This window comes from Petaurus breviceps, unplaced genomic scaffold (genome assembly GCF_028583685.1).
Source record: "Petaurus breviceps papuanus isolate PSGF00001 unplaced genomic scaffold, PetGlider_PUasm1.0 98, whole genome shotgun sequence".
NCBI classification, from domain to species: domain Eukaryota; kingdom Metazoa; phylum Chordata; class Mammalia; order Diprotodontia; family Petauridae; genus Petaurus; species Petaurus breviceps.
The window spans coordinates 36,797,908-36,811,881 of NW_027187460.1; positions in this window are offsets into that span (position 1 = coordinate 36,797,908).

The following is a 13,974-nucleotide window of genomic DNA, read 5'->3' on the forward strand; positions in this document are numbered from 1 at the left end:
TATATATGTAAATATATACATAAATATATATACACATATATTTACATATATATATATATATTTGATTTTTAAACTTTCAATTCCAGATTCATTTCCTTCCTTCCTTGTCACCCACCCTTACTGGGAAGATATGCAGTTCAGTATAGGTTGTACATGTGTGGCTAATGCAAAACAATAACATAGGAGATATATTGAAAAAGACTGACTATATTTCCCTCCCTCCTATCCCACCTCCCACTTGTTCAATTCTCTACTTTGATCCCGTCTATTTTCAAAAGTGAGTGCTTCCAACTTCCCTCCCCCCCAGCCTACCCTCCCTTCCATCAACCCCCCTCTCATCCCCTTCCCCCCCTATTCTCCTGGAGGGTGAGATACCCTATTTAGTGTGTATTTCACTCCCTCCTCAAGCCAAATTCAATGGGAATAAGGTTGACCCATTCCCTTTTGCCTTCCTATTATTCCCCTCCATTGTAACCATTTTCCCTTGCCTCTTCTGTATGAGATAGTTTACCCCAATCTGTCTCTCCTCATCTCCTCTCATTGCATTCCTCTCACCTCTTAATTTCACCTTTTAAGTATCATTCCTTCCCGTTAAATTGGTCCTGTGCCCTCTATCTATGTATACCTGTAAACATATATACACACATTCACATATGTATTCATATGCCCATATACCCTCATATATAGACAAATATATATATATATATATATATATATATATATATATTTCTAATCCCTTCGACTACTGAGAAAAGTTTCATAAGTTACAATTATTGTTTTTCCATGTAGGAATGTTAATAGTTCAACTTGGATAAGTTCCTTATGATTCCTCTTCCCTGTTTGCCTTCTCATGCTTCTCTTGCTTCTTGTATCTGAATGTCAAATTTTCTATTCAACTCTGGTTTTTTCAGCAAGAATGCTTGAAAGTCCTCTATTCCACTGAATGACCATATTTTCCCCTGAAACGTGATACTCAGTTTTGCTGGGTAGGTGACTCTTGGTCTTAATCCGAGCTCCTTTGCCCTCTGGAATATCATATTCCAAGCCCTTCGATCCCTCAGTGTAGAAGCTGCCACATCATGGGTTATCCTGATTGTGTTTCCACAATATTCAAATTGTTTCTTTCTGGCTGCTTGTAATATTCTCTCTTTAATCTGGAAATTCTGGAACCTGGCTATAATATTCCTAGGAGTTTTCTTTTGGGGATCTTTTTCAGCAGGTGATCAGTGGATTCTTTCAACCTCTATTTTGCCCTCTGGTACTAAAACATCAGGGCAGTTTTCTTTGAGAACTTCCTGGAGGATGATTTCTAGGTTCTTACTTTGGTCATGGCTTTCAGGCAGTCCAATAATTTTTAAATTATCTCTCCTGGATCTATTTTCCAGGTCAGTGGTTTTTCCCATGACATATTTCACATTGCCTTCTATTGTTTCATTTGTTTGGATCTGTTTAACAGCATCTTGATTTCTCATGAAGTCATTAGCTTCCATTTGCTCCAGTCTAATTCTGAAGCAATGATTCTCCTCAGTGAGCTTTTGAGATTCTTTTTCCATCTGGCAAATTTGTCTTTTTAAGGCATTCTTCTCCTCATTGCCTTTTTGGGCTTCCTTTGCCATTTGAGTCAGTCTGTTTTTTAAGGTATTATTTTCCTCAGTCAGGCTGTTGACTTTCATTTCATAATTTCCTTGCATTGTTCCCATTTCTCTTCCCAATTTTTCCTCCACTTCTCTTATTTGGTTTTCAAAATCTTTCTTAAGGTCCTCTATGGCCTGTAACCAGCTTGTATTTTCCTTTCAAGCTTTTGGTGCAGGAGTTCTGACTTCACTGTTTTCCTCCTGTTCCATGCTTTGCTCCTTTTTGTCCCCAAAATAGGAGTGTATTGTTGGAATATTCTGTCTGCTTTGTTTCCTTGCCTGCTCGTTTTGCCACTCAATTACTTGACCCTTGGGCTTTTTGCCACAGTAGGACTCTGCACCACACAGGGAAGCTTTCCTCCCAAACCCTGGGGTTTTCTCAGTTGCTGGAGTTATTAGATGGGTGCCCTCTCTGAGGTCTCCACATGCTCTGGTAAGCTGGACACACACCCCAGAGCCTCCACCCTAGACTGCAATCCAGATCCAAGCAGGTTAAAGCAAGAGAGATTACCCCTCAGACTGGTGCTTGGTCCCCCTACACTCTGCAGGCCAAGAGCTGAAGCCACCAAGTGGTGCTGGCTGGCTGTGCCAGCATCTCAGAGGCTTTTCGCCCTGGGGGTAAAAGCCATGCACTCCCACTTACTGGTCCCAAAGTCCAGACTGTACTGACCTCTCACTTTGTCCTTTGTGTCTAAGTGTTGATAAATCTGGAAACTGCCACAGCTGGGGTCCCTCTGGCCGGCGGCTGGTCAGGCCCGCCCTGGGGCTAAAGCCTCAGCGTGGGGCTGGGCCCGGCTCCCAGAACGCTGTGCTGGATTCCCGCTGGCCTGCCGGGCTGTCCTCAGTGGGAGGTTAGCTTCTCTGTGTCATTTTGTGGGTTCTGCAGCTCCAAAGTTTGTTTAGAGTCCTCTTTTTATATGGATTGGGGAGGGTGGAAGCCGGAGCTGCGGGAAGGTCGTGCTTCTACTCCGCCATATTGGCTCCGCCCCCGCCCCTCCCCCCAATAGAGGACTTTCCAGCATATCTGTTGAAAAGACCAGAGGCAAGTAGGAACTTTGAAATAAAAACACCAGTCTAGTGATACCTATAAATGCTCGTTTATTTGAGCAGTTGTAGAGAACTCTATGATGATATAGTGCTGATATTCTAATTGAGGATAAAAAAACAAATATCCCTTCAGATCCTTAATGTAACAAAAATATATTGCCACAGTTTAATAAGAAAAATAGAGGTCCTAGAATTGAATTGGTTCTGGTGTTAGGTTTTGAAGATGTAAAAGTGAAGGGAGAGCAAAAGGAAGGATGCAACAATATAGAAAAGAGGAAGAAGCAGACAGAACCTGCTGCTTCCCATAATTGAGGTGAAAGAAGAATATAGAACAAAAGATATAAGCAAAGAGGGAGGTAGCATCAAATAAACCTCACTCTCATCTGAAATGAACAAAGGAAAGTTGGATATGCACAGTTTCATGGAGTATTACATCATACTAAAAAGAAAACAAGTGTTTATGGAGGACAGAATCAGAGGGAAGTAAATACCTGGGAGGGAAAAGATGTGAGTAAAAACAAACTTGTTGAATTTGCAAATATCTACCCAAATAGTATTGTATTTCATACCAAACCATAGTATGTCAATTCCATCTATGACCCTGATGTAACAGTTATCTATTCTATATATTTTCAAAAAATTCAACTAATATTCATCAAGCAACTACTGTGTAGAGAACACTGTGCTAGGCTTTGGAGGAAGAGGGATGAAAAAAAAAAGTTATATAAAAATCTAGTGGCCAGGACGGCTAAGTGGAGCAGTGAACAGAGCACTAGCCCAGGAGTCAGGAGGACCTGAGTTCAAATCCAGCCTCAGACACTTAACACTTACTAGCTGTGTGACCTTGGGCAAGTCACTTAACCCCAAATGCCCTCCAAAAAGCAAAAAAAAAAAATCAAGTGGCCACTGAACTTTGATGACTCAGGAGGAGGGATTAAGACTGAGAACTTTGCATAGCTCTGTCCCCACTCATGATCAACAACCATGTACAAGTCAAGACATCACCCTTGTGATGTCATTGGTCTTCTTCAACAACAAAGAGTGAACAACAACAACAGAAATCTAGTCCCTGATCTAATGGAGTTTACTTTCTTATAGGAGGATAAGATACCAACATAGATAGGTAAAACACAAAATCTTTTAAAAGCATATCAGAAAGATACAAACACTATTTGAGGTCTTAGGGGGTTCTTACAGCATCATTTTTAAATGCGTAGGGAGAAAAGGAGGTGCAAAATTAAACACAGACAAAAATGGCAGTTTTAAAAGTAAAATGTAGAATTCATTTCATATTCATTACATATACATATGTGCATGTATTTAAGGCAAGTAGTATGAAATGGGAATTCATGGTTTCATGTAAAATTCTCTTTCTGTGTTCTGCCTTACGTATGGAAATGCTCTTGTCTGGTGTTTGAGTTTAGAATTTTTTTTAAAACAGCAAACTATAAAAACAGAAAATGATAAAACAATGTTATTGTGCACTTTTGATTATTTTCTGGAAGGACTTTGTTGGAGGCTTTGTTTGCATTTTTGTAGGAAAGGATTCACAGTATCAAAATCAAAGTGATCAGTAAACTTTTAAAATTAAGATTACTACAAACTTGTAATGTTTGTAAAAAAAAAGTTTATAAAGGAAAACTTATAGCTTAGTAAATATTCTCTGACAGACCTATAGAAAACCTAATCTTAATATTATTCTAAACAGTGCTAACTTTCATTCATTTGAATAAATGTAACTTGGTAAGGCTTTTTTATTGGTTTTTTTTTATGGTGCTGAGTCATAGATTATAATCAATACACATAAGAGGGATTCAAATCAGGTAAACAGGAAGCATATTGAATAAAAATCCCTGTAGAAAGTTCATTTCAGTACAAAACAAACCTAATGGTAAATTTCCTTTATTTCCTGGGAACCACAAGATGCTGGTCCCTACACTCCCCAGATAAACACCTCAAACAAAACACTTTATGAGGCCTTAGAGACATAGTACCACTCACAGAGCTGAAAATAATTGCTTAACCAGTGGATTGCAACAAATGACCTGCCTAACACTATTACTTATCCTTCTAAGAACAACTACTAACTTTTTATTTTATTCGTTTGGGGGGTAAGTGGAAGCATGGATGGCCCACCTTTCTCCAAACGTGAATTCCAACAAACATATTAAGATGAGTACTAATCTTCTACTCTTGATTCAGAAAAGAGAGATCAACTTACTGCATCCAGATCTCTAGGATTATTTCCCAAAACAATGCCTATCAATAGTGCTTGGAATAATTGATTTCCAAGATGTTTTGAAGAATAGTTAGAAGGTGTCTGTAGGAATGGCACACAGTCAGGAAAAAGAAATCTCCTTTACTAGTACAGCTATGTGGCACAGTGAATAGAGTACTGGGTTTGGAGTTAGGAAGACCTGAGTTTAAATCTAGCCTCAGAAACTTAGTAGCTGTATGACCTTAGACAAGTCATTTAACTTTTGTCTCAGTTCCATTAACTAGGAATAATTGCATAGCATCTGCCACATAGTAGGTACTTAATAAATGTTTATTCGATTCTATAAGGTTACTTTGTCTCTACTCTATATGTATCTTAAATATTTTTATGTGCATGCTTTCTCATCCATTAGGTTGTATGCTCCTTGAAAGCAGGGACTGCTTTTGGTTTTTCTTTGTATCCCCAACACTTAGTATAATATATTGTACAACGTTTGATAACTGCTAGGCAGATACACATCCAACCCAAGTTTCAGGGGCTACTTGCAAGAATCTGACTCATTCAAGTTCTCAGTCAGATTAGACAAACCTCGAAAGGGAAAACAAAACAGAACTTATCCCCGCCTTCTCCAAAGCTATTTTCTTTGGGAAATTGGATAGTTCTTTTATGGATCCCAAGATTCTTCCTTCAGAAAAGCCCAGCTTTCTTCATGTCAATATAATCTTGAATGGCCACAAGACCCAAAATACAAGTCCCTAAAGAACTAAAGCTAGAGGACACTCAAAGAGCACTGGAGACACAGGTGGTGAGTGAGAGCATCCTGGGGCCCATCAGAAACAAACAACAAATGTGTAGGAGACATGGAACAAAGAATGCTCTCAACCTGACTGAGGAAAAGATTGGCTGATCGTGTAATGAGCATGTGGGGTAATTGATGGAAGGTCTATACATTCTCTTTGGTATTCGTGCAATTCCTAGAAAACTAAAAAAAAAAAAAAAAGTCCCTAGAATATTGAGTGTCCCCCAACCCCCTCTAGGGTTGAATTTATGGGACAAGTATAGAGGTTAAGGAAACATAAATTCAAATGTTCCTTCAGGCATCAATGGGCTAATCAATCACCTTTGCCCTATTGGAGGGAGTACTTACACCCATGACATCTGTGATATAAGGTTAGCGTATGCTTTGCTCATGAGTTTCACTATTCCTTTACAGTAGAGAGTAGACTCTTGCTATTTTTCCAGTAAAAAATAATCATTGGGGCGGCCAGGTAGCACAGCGAGTAAGAGCACCGGCTCCAGTGCTGGGATGACCTGGGGATCGAATCCGGGCTCAGACACTTAGCACTACACCCAGAAACATCTGGCCATGTAACCTTGAGCAAGTTACTTAACCCCAATTGCTTAGGGGCAGCCAGGTGGCTCAGTGAGTAAGAGCACCAGCTCCAGTGTCGGGATGACCTGGGGATCAAATCCGGGCTCAGATACTTAGCACCACACCCAGAAATAACTGGCCATGTAACCTTGAGCAAGTTACTTAACCCTGATTTCTTTAAAAAAAAAAAAAGAATCATCACATTGAAGTCATGTTTGTCCTTATCTGTTTATTGCTTCCCAATACAATGGCTATACTTACCCTAAAGAGATTCATGTATATTTTGGTGATTTTGTTTGGTGATCTGTATAGTGTATTGCTGGTGCCTGTCATGTTGCCCTGAGACTTAAAATTCCAGAATATTTTGTTATAGTGGCTTGAAGTGATAGTAAGAGGACTCAACATGTACTAGAAATTAGCAGATGATTACCACGTGAGAGTGAACAGTGTGTGTGTGTGTATGTGTGTAAAACAACATTGTGTATTTCCATGTATAATCATATATTGTGTGTGATAATACCAGAGGCAGCTAAGTTACTTAGTGGCTGGAGTACTAAGTCTGGAGTTAGGAAGACTTGAATTCAAATTTGACCTCAGACACTTACTAGACCTGTTACCCTGGGCATGCCACTTAACCTCTGTTTACTTTGGTGGCAACTAGGTGTCTCCATGGCTAAAGCACTGGGCCTGAAGTCAGGAAAACCTGAGTTCAAGTCTGGCCTCCGCCACTTACTAGCTGTGAGACTCGGGCATGGTTACTTAACCTCTGTTTGCCTTAACCCACTGGAGAAAGAAATGGCAAACCACTCCAATATCTTTGCCAAGAAAATTCAGTGGATAGCATTGATGTGATATAATCCACAGGGTCACAAAGAGTTGGACACAACTGAACAACAACTAATGGTAATATCAATGTATAGAATAAATTTATACCTACAAGGACACATAGGTTCATAGATTCAGAATGGAAGACATTTTAGAGGCCATCTAGTCCTCCCACCTCCCCATTTTACAGATGGAAAACTCAAACCTAGAAAAGTTAAGTGATTTTCTCAACATCACACAGGGAGAAGATATCAGAATCCAAATCCTATTATTAGAATTAGTATTATATTATATTATAATATTAGTATTAGAACCCAATCCTAGTATTCCAAATTTAATATTTTTTCCACTGTACCACACAATGGCCTAAGGCAAAGTTATTTTATGGAATCGTGTTCCTAATCACCCATCTCAACTGGAGACAACACAGCTACGGGCTTAAGACTCTACAAGCACGGATTCTGTGGTGTGTATATTTCATATGTTTCTGACACATTATCTCCTAGAAGGAAAAATTACCTCATTTTCTTAGAGATGAAACTACTACCTGTTAATAGAAACTACTACCTGCCCATGCTACAATGAAGTAAATGCATGAATATAAATGTCAAGGATTTGGTCTAGTACAGTTATCTCATTTTACCGATTGAAGGTTCTACAGCATGGATAATTACCTAGAAAATATAGGCCCAAAGGTAACATTACAGAGGGTGCCCTGAATATTCAAGAGGTAACATTGAGACTTTGAGGAATCAAGAAAGCAATGAGGAAAAGGGGAAGGAAGATGTGCCAAAAGAATGAGAGGGGGTCTCCAAGACAAACTTTTCTTAGACAATAATTTTACCTAGCTCAAATCTGGACATGAAATCTATCTCAGAGAAGATTTGGGTATCATCTTGAATCTATAGCAGGCCTGCACCAATTTCAAAATAAAAGCCAGGAAGCTAGGGGAAGGTTGTGAATTGACTCCGAAATTTTGTTCTATTCCAAATCAGGCCTTCTGTGTCTACAGGCTTTCTAAATACATCTGAACTCTGGAATTCGCCCTAGAGCAGACTAGAAGTTTCATATTAGTTCTGACCCGCATTGGCCTTCCAGAAATCCTTCAGGGCAAAATGACAGAATTAGACTGAGTCAGAACTCCACCCCAATGGGAAGTCCAAAGACAGACTAATATCCAGTGGTGTAACTGGAAGAAATTGTCCTACACTCACTCTTAAAGAAGCCTGGGATAGGGGCTGGGGGGAAGCATGAAGGGTACTTACAAGTACTTACAAGGGAAATATGAGATAGGTTCTTCAATAATCAGGGAGTTGCATGCCATTATCCCTATTGGTTCATATGCACTAGGTTAGGTACTGTGAAAAGATCTGTTTTTCATATAGAAAAGATACCTTTTCCATATGCTATACAATTCCTGAACTTAAACCCAAATGTTTCTCCCTCTGTCATGGTGCTTTCCCCACAACACCTAGAATACCCTCCCCCTACCCCCTCTTCTTTGTCTATTCAAATTCCATCCATTCTTCCTCATCCAGTTCAGTTCCCACCTGATTAATGAATTCTTCCTAGACCATAATTTTGAGAGTCATCCCATGGTGATCTCTTTTTCCTATGAATTGCCAAAGTATTTGTTATCTATATCACTTATTTGATATTTGCCATTACTGTCTGATTTGGTTATATTGCTTAAACGACATTTTCCTAATTATAAACTTCCCCCATCATCCAGAACTGAACCTAGACCTATTACTATCTTTGGACTACTGGGGTCTTGCCCTAGGTCTTCAATACTTGGGTTTGGAGGATGAAAAGATTCTTCTTCCCTGAGGAAAGCCATTTCCCAGGTGACCTCTATTCCTCCAGCTTGTCTCCCATTCCTCCCTGGACCAATCCATCTTATGGTACCAACACTCTCAGACTATCTCTACTTCCACCTGGTTCCCATAATTACATCTCAAGGAGTCATTTCCTTTCACCAACATTCATGGGGATGAGAGCTGATTTTCCTCCTCACCTGGAGTGACTGTACCTATAGCCTGCTGGTCCCTTCTGTCTTTTTCCTTTGCCTCAACCCAGGTTCATTAATGCTAAACTCATGTAAATGATATACACAACACAATGCCTGGCACATTGGAGATGCTCAATAAATATTTATTGATCTCTAGTTACGTAACTTGCTGTCTTAAGGAAATGGCAGTAATACATTCAATTTTTAAAATTCTCTTATGTAACTTAAATACCCTTATCAAAGACATATGATTTCAAGATTTTTTTTCCTGAGGCCATTTGCTATGGAATCAGTATCACAGAATATTAGCGTTGAAATGACTATAGGAATCATCTAGTTTAACTCTCTCATGTTATAGATGCAGAAACTGGTACCCAGAGCTACAAAGTGACTGATACAGTGAGTGACAAAGTTAGGAATAGCAGTCGGGCTCTCTGACTTCCATTCCTCTGTATTTTGCACCTTGAATCTCAAGGAAAGTTTTCTCAATTTCTCTTTCTTGGCACACCTTAAAATAGGGGTCCAATGATATATTTGTCCTACATCTCCAGGAAGAGAAAGCAGAATTGAAGTTGTCTTTCCACAGAGTTATAACTACTAATTTCTCAGTCATAAGGCCTCAGCACTACCCTATTAATCCTCCTACAAAGTATAACTTCCCCTAAGTAAAATCCCTCAAAATCAGGGATTGTGCCTTGGTATTTCCTATTCAACCAAGTCCGGTTCTTCAAGCACAGTAGGATCTAAATAACCACTGAATGCATGAATCTTAGCATCCATTAGGCTACTATTAATTGAGGGTGCCAAGATATAATAAACAGTACTAGAGTGGCCTAAATTTATTATATTCCCCAAGGATATAACTTACCACCATGGAATAATGTATTCACCCAGGAGGATTGGATCCATAAATCAACAATGCCTTTTTTTAACATTTTTCAAGTCTATGCAGAAGGCAAATACTGGTAGCGTTAGTGTTTCTGACTACATGGGTCTTCAGCCTACATGGAAATAAAGTAAGGCTGTTAAATTTCCAAGACACATGAATACAAATTATCTCCACTGCTATTCTGACAACAATTTTATCTACCAACCAGATGGCCAAGGATAGAGAGAAATTTCCCCCAAAAAAAAGACCCCAAATCATTTTCTTCCTGAGACTCCCAAAGATACAATGACCCATTTGAAATTGAGACTAGATATTAGCTCCTTTAGCTAGTGAACCCCCACTAATTCTAAATGATCACAGATTTGTACATCTGTCCCTCCAATGTTAAATTCTCACACCTGTATCATAATGGCTAGAGCACAGGACTTAGAGAATCAAGAAGGCCTGAGTTCAAATTCTGCCTCAGAGGCAACTCAACCTCTCTTAACTTCAGTTTCCTTATCTGTAAAATTATAATAATGATAGAAGTTACATTGCAGAGTTTTAAGTATTGTCACATCCTGAAATTAATCAAAGCTATGAGTTGAGGAATAAAATGTCTTTAATTGAGATAAATAAGTAGCAAATTTGCCACCCTGGGGGATAACCAGTGGATTCCCCAACCAAAGAGACCTAAAAGTTTTGTAGTTTTAGAAGGAGAAAGGTAGCAGGAGGGGAGGAGGTATTGTGAAATAGGAAGATCTGGTCATGAGATCCCAGGCACTTTCAGCAATCTGAGCAAGGAAAACCACTATATTCCGGCTGTTTCAACCTTCATGCCATGAATCCCAATGGAGAGGGTCAAAGACATCAAAGGCCTAGATCCAGCTTGACCCCAGTTCCCCCACAAGATCCCAGGATGGGATTTAAGGTCTGACTCTGCTCAACCCAATCAATACTATATTGCTGGGAATGCCGCTGATATTCTGACACTGTCATTCTGATCATTCAGAGAGTGATAGGTAACATTACATTTGGTATTAACAATATTTGTCTTTTTATTAATAATTTTTTTAAAGCAATGGGGTTAAGTAACTTGCTCAAGGTTACACAGCCAGTTATTTCTGGATGTGGTGCTGAGTATCTAAGCCCGGATTTGATCCCCAGGTCATCCCAACACTGGAGCCGGTGCTCTTACTTGCTGAGCTAGCTGGCCACCCCTTATTAATAATTTTTGTCAGTATCAAATGATATTATATATGTTATGCACTTTACAAATATTAAAGTGCTATATAAATGCTAGTTTTAATAGTATTTTTTAAATTATTATATTATTATTCTACATCTTTATTGCTAGTAGTCTTTTTTGTCACCTGTTCTTTTGTTGTACATTAAATTCATCTTGAATGTGTTGCAGCTGCTCTGGACTGCCCTCTCAGTGTTTAGAAAGAAAATTTTATCCCCTCTGGCAGGAATCCTTCTTCCAGGTCAATGGACTTGGAAGGAAAATTACTTCATTCCCGTGTGGTCCTTTATATAACGAGAACTCCCTGACTTTTGCTTTCATGGGGATGTGACATGTTCCAGACCTAGAGAGAGAACTGGAGGGAGGTCGGGGGAGTGAAGAGCAAGCAGAGGAAGTTGATGAAGAAAAGAGGAGAAAGAAAAGCCTGAAGAAATCCTTTTTAAATGACCTTTGATTATGTTCCTTCCACATATAGAATTATCTTTATATTAAATGAGGTGCTTTACCAACTTATCCTCCTTATTATAGAGGGGAAGAAGTCTTTCCTCCTCCATTATTCTTCTGCAATCCATCAATCAATCAGCAAGTATTTATCAAACATTTACTATGTTCCAGGCACTGTACTAGTTGCTGGGGATATAGACAGAAATGAAATAGTCTCTATCCTGAAGAGTTTACAACATAACTGTCCTTTAGTTACCTCTACTCAGAGTTGTTCTCCTGACAATATGTTTTAATAGACTACTGGCATGAACAAGTTAAATAACAAATCCCAAAGATAATTAACTGAAGGCAGACCAGTTATAAACAAATGGAAAGTACTGAGTATATGAGGAAGGGAGGGGTCATCAACTTATGGAATCTGTTCATTGCAAAACATTAAATATGAATGGTTTTTACAATAGGGTTAGATAAATTCATGATGGGTTATAAATCTGTTGGTTTCTTTAAAAATTAACATCTTAGATCTAGAGCTGGAAGAGAGCCTAGAGATTATGTACTCCAACCATTTCATTTTACAGATGAAAAAGCTGGGGTGCAGAGGGGTAAAGTAATTTATCCAAGATCACACAGGTAATAAATGTCAGGACAAGCATTTGAACCAAGTTCTCTGAAATGAAAAAGAAGACAGTGCTCTTTAGAAAATGAGGAGGGGCAGCTAGGTGGTGCAGTGAATAGAGTACCAGCCCTGGAGTCAGGAGGACCTGAGTTCAAATTTGACCTCAGGTACTTAACACTTACTAGCCTTGTGACTTTGGGCAAGTCACTTAACCCCAATTGCCCCGTCCTCCCCCTCCAAAAAGCAAAGAGAGAGACAGAGACAGAGTGTGATGAATCATGGAATAGTGAAAAAAGTACATTTGACTTGTCTTCAGGAGTCTTAGGTTCAAATCTTGATTCTGATTCTTACTAATGGAGTGATTATAGGCAAGTCACTTTACCATTCCAAATCTGAGTTTCCTTACCTATAAAAAGGGAATGACCTTACAAGGTTTTCCTCATGCTTCACTGAAAAAATTTCTCTTCCCATCTGCCATTACTGTGACATCACCCCTCCCCCCACCACCCCTTACTTCCCTCCAGTCTCCGATGAAGAGATAATCCTTCCTTTAAGGATCAGCCCTTATAAAGGTACCTTTGATTCTTCTACCTCCTCATCTCCAGCTAATAATAGCTTTCATTACCACTCCCTGCCCCATATACCAATTTTCAGGCTCTTCTGAGGAAAGTGCTTTGTATGTCTTAAAGTGCCAGAGAAATGTGAGTTATTATACATATAACCTTTATGGTTGATGTGGAGGAGGGCAACTATTCTACTAAAACCTAAGTCCGTGCCTTTGTCAGAGAGAGAATAGTATTTCTATGGAAGGATCATGAGTCTATCACTGTGTGATAATTCTTATGCTATTATGGCACAATACTCAAATAGACTTGTGCAGGAAAAATCCTAGTCAGAAATAAAGGAAAGTTGAGCAATGTACCCAGCAGAATTCCTCAAGATAGGCTTTCATAGTAACAATCCTATTCTTTTAGGAAACTCCCCCAACCATGGTAGGATTGAAATGTAAATGTAGGGCTACCATGAATGGGATATATATTTGGGAGATGTTGGAGGACATACAATCCCAAATAATTATATATTTAGATAAACCTACCAAGGTTATGGCACCTTGTCCCCAAAGGCAGAACCAGAAAAAATAGTGAAAGTTGCAAGAAGGTAAATTTACACTTGGTTGTTAGATTAAGAAAAACTTCTTAAAAAATTAGAGCTGTTCAGAAATGGAATGAACTGTCTCAGGAGGTAGTGGATTCCTCCTCACTGAAGACCTTCAAATAGAGGTCAAATAACCACTTGGGAGAATACTACAATGGGGTCTCCTCTTGTATGAGTTGGTTTTAAATGACTGCTGAGGGAAGGGATTTTGAATTTATAGTTCCAATAACTATTACAGTGATGGTCCATAGTAATAGTCAATTAATCAACAGTCATTTATTAAGCACTTCCTACATGCAAGGTACTGGACTAACAGCTAGGGATACAAAGAGAAAACAAAAGTAGCTCCTGACTTCAAGGAGCATACATTCTAAAGGGGAGACAACATGTACTTAGATAGGTATATCTAAGAAACATACAGAGTAGATACAAGGTGACCTTAGAGAAGAAGGCACTAGCATCTTGTGAACTGGTAAAAACCTCTTGCAGAAGATGGTGTTTGACAGGTCTTAAAAATAAGCCAGAGATTGTAAAACGT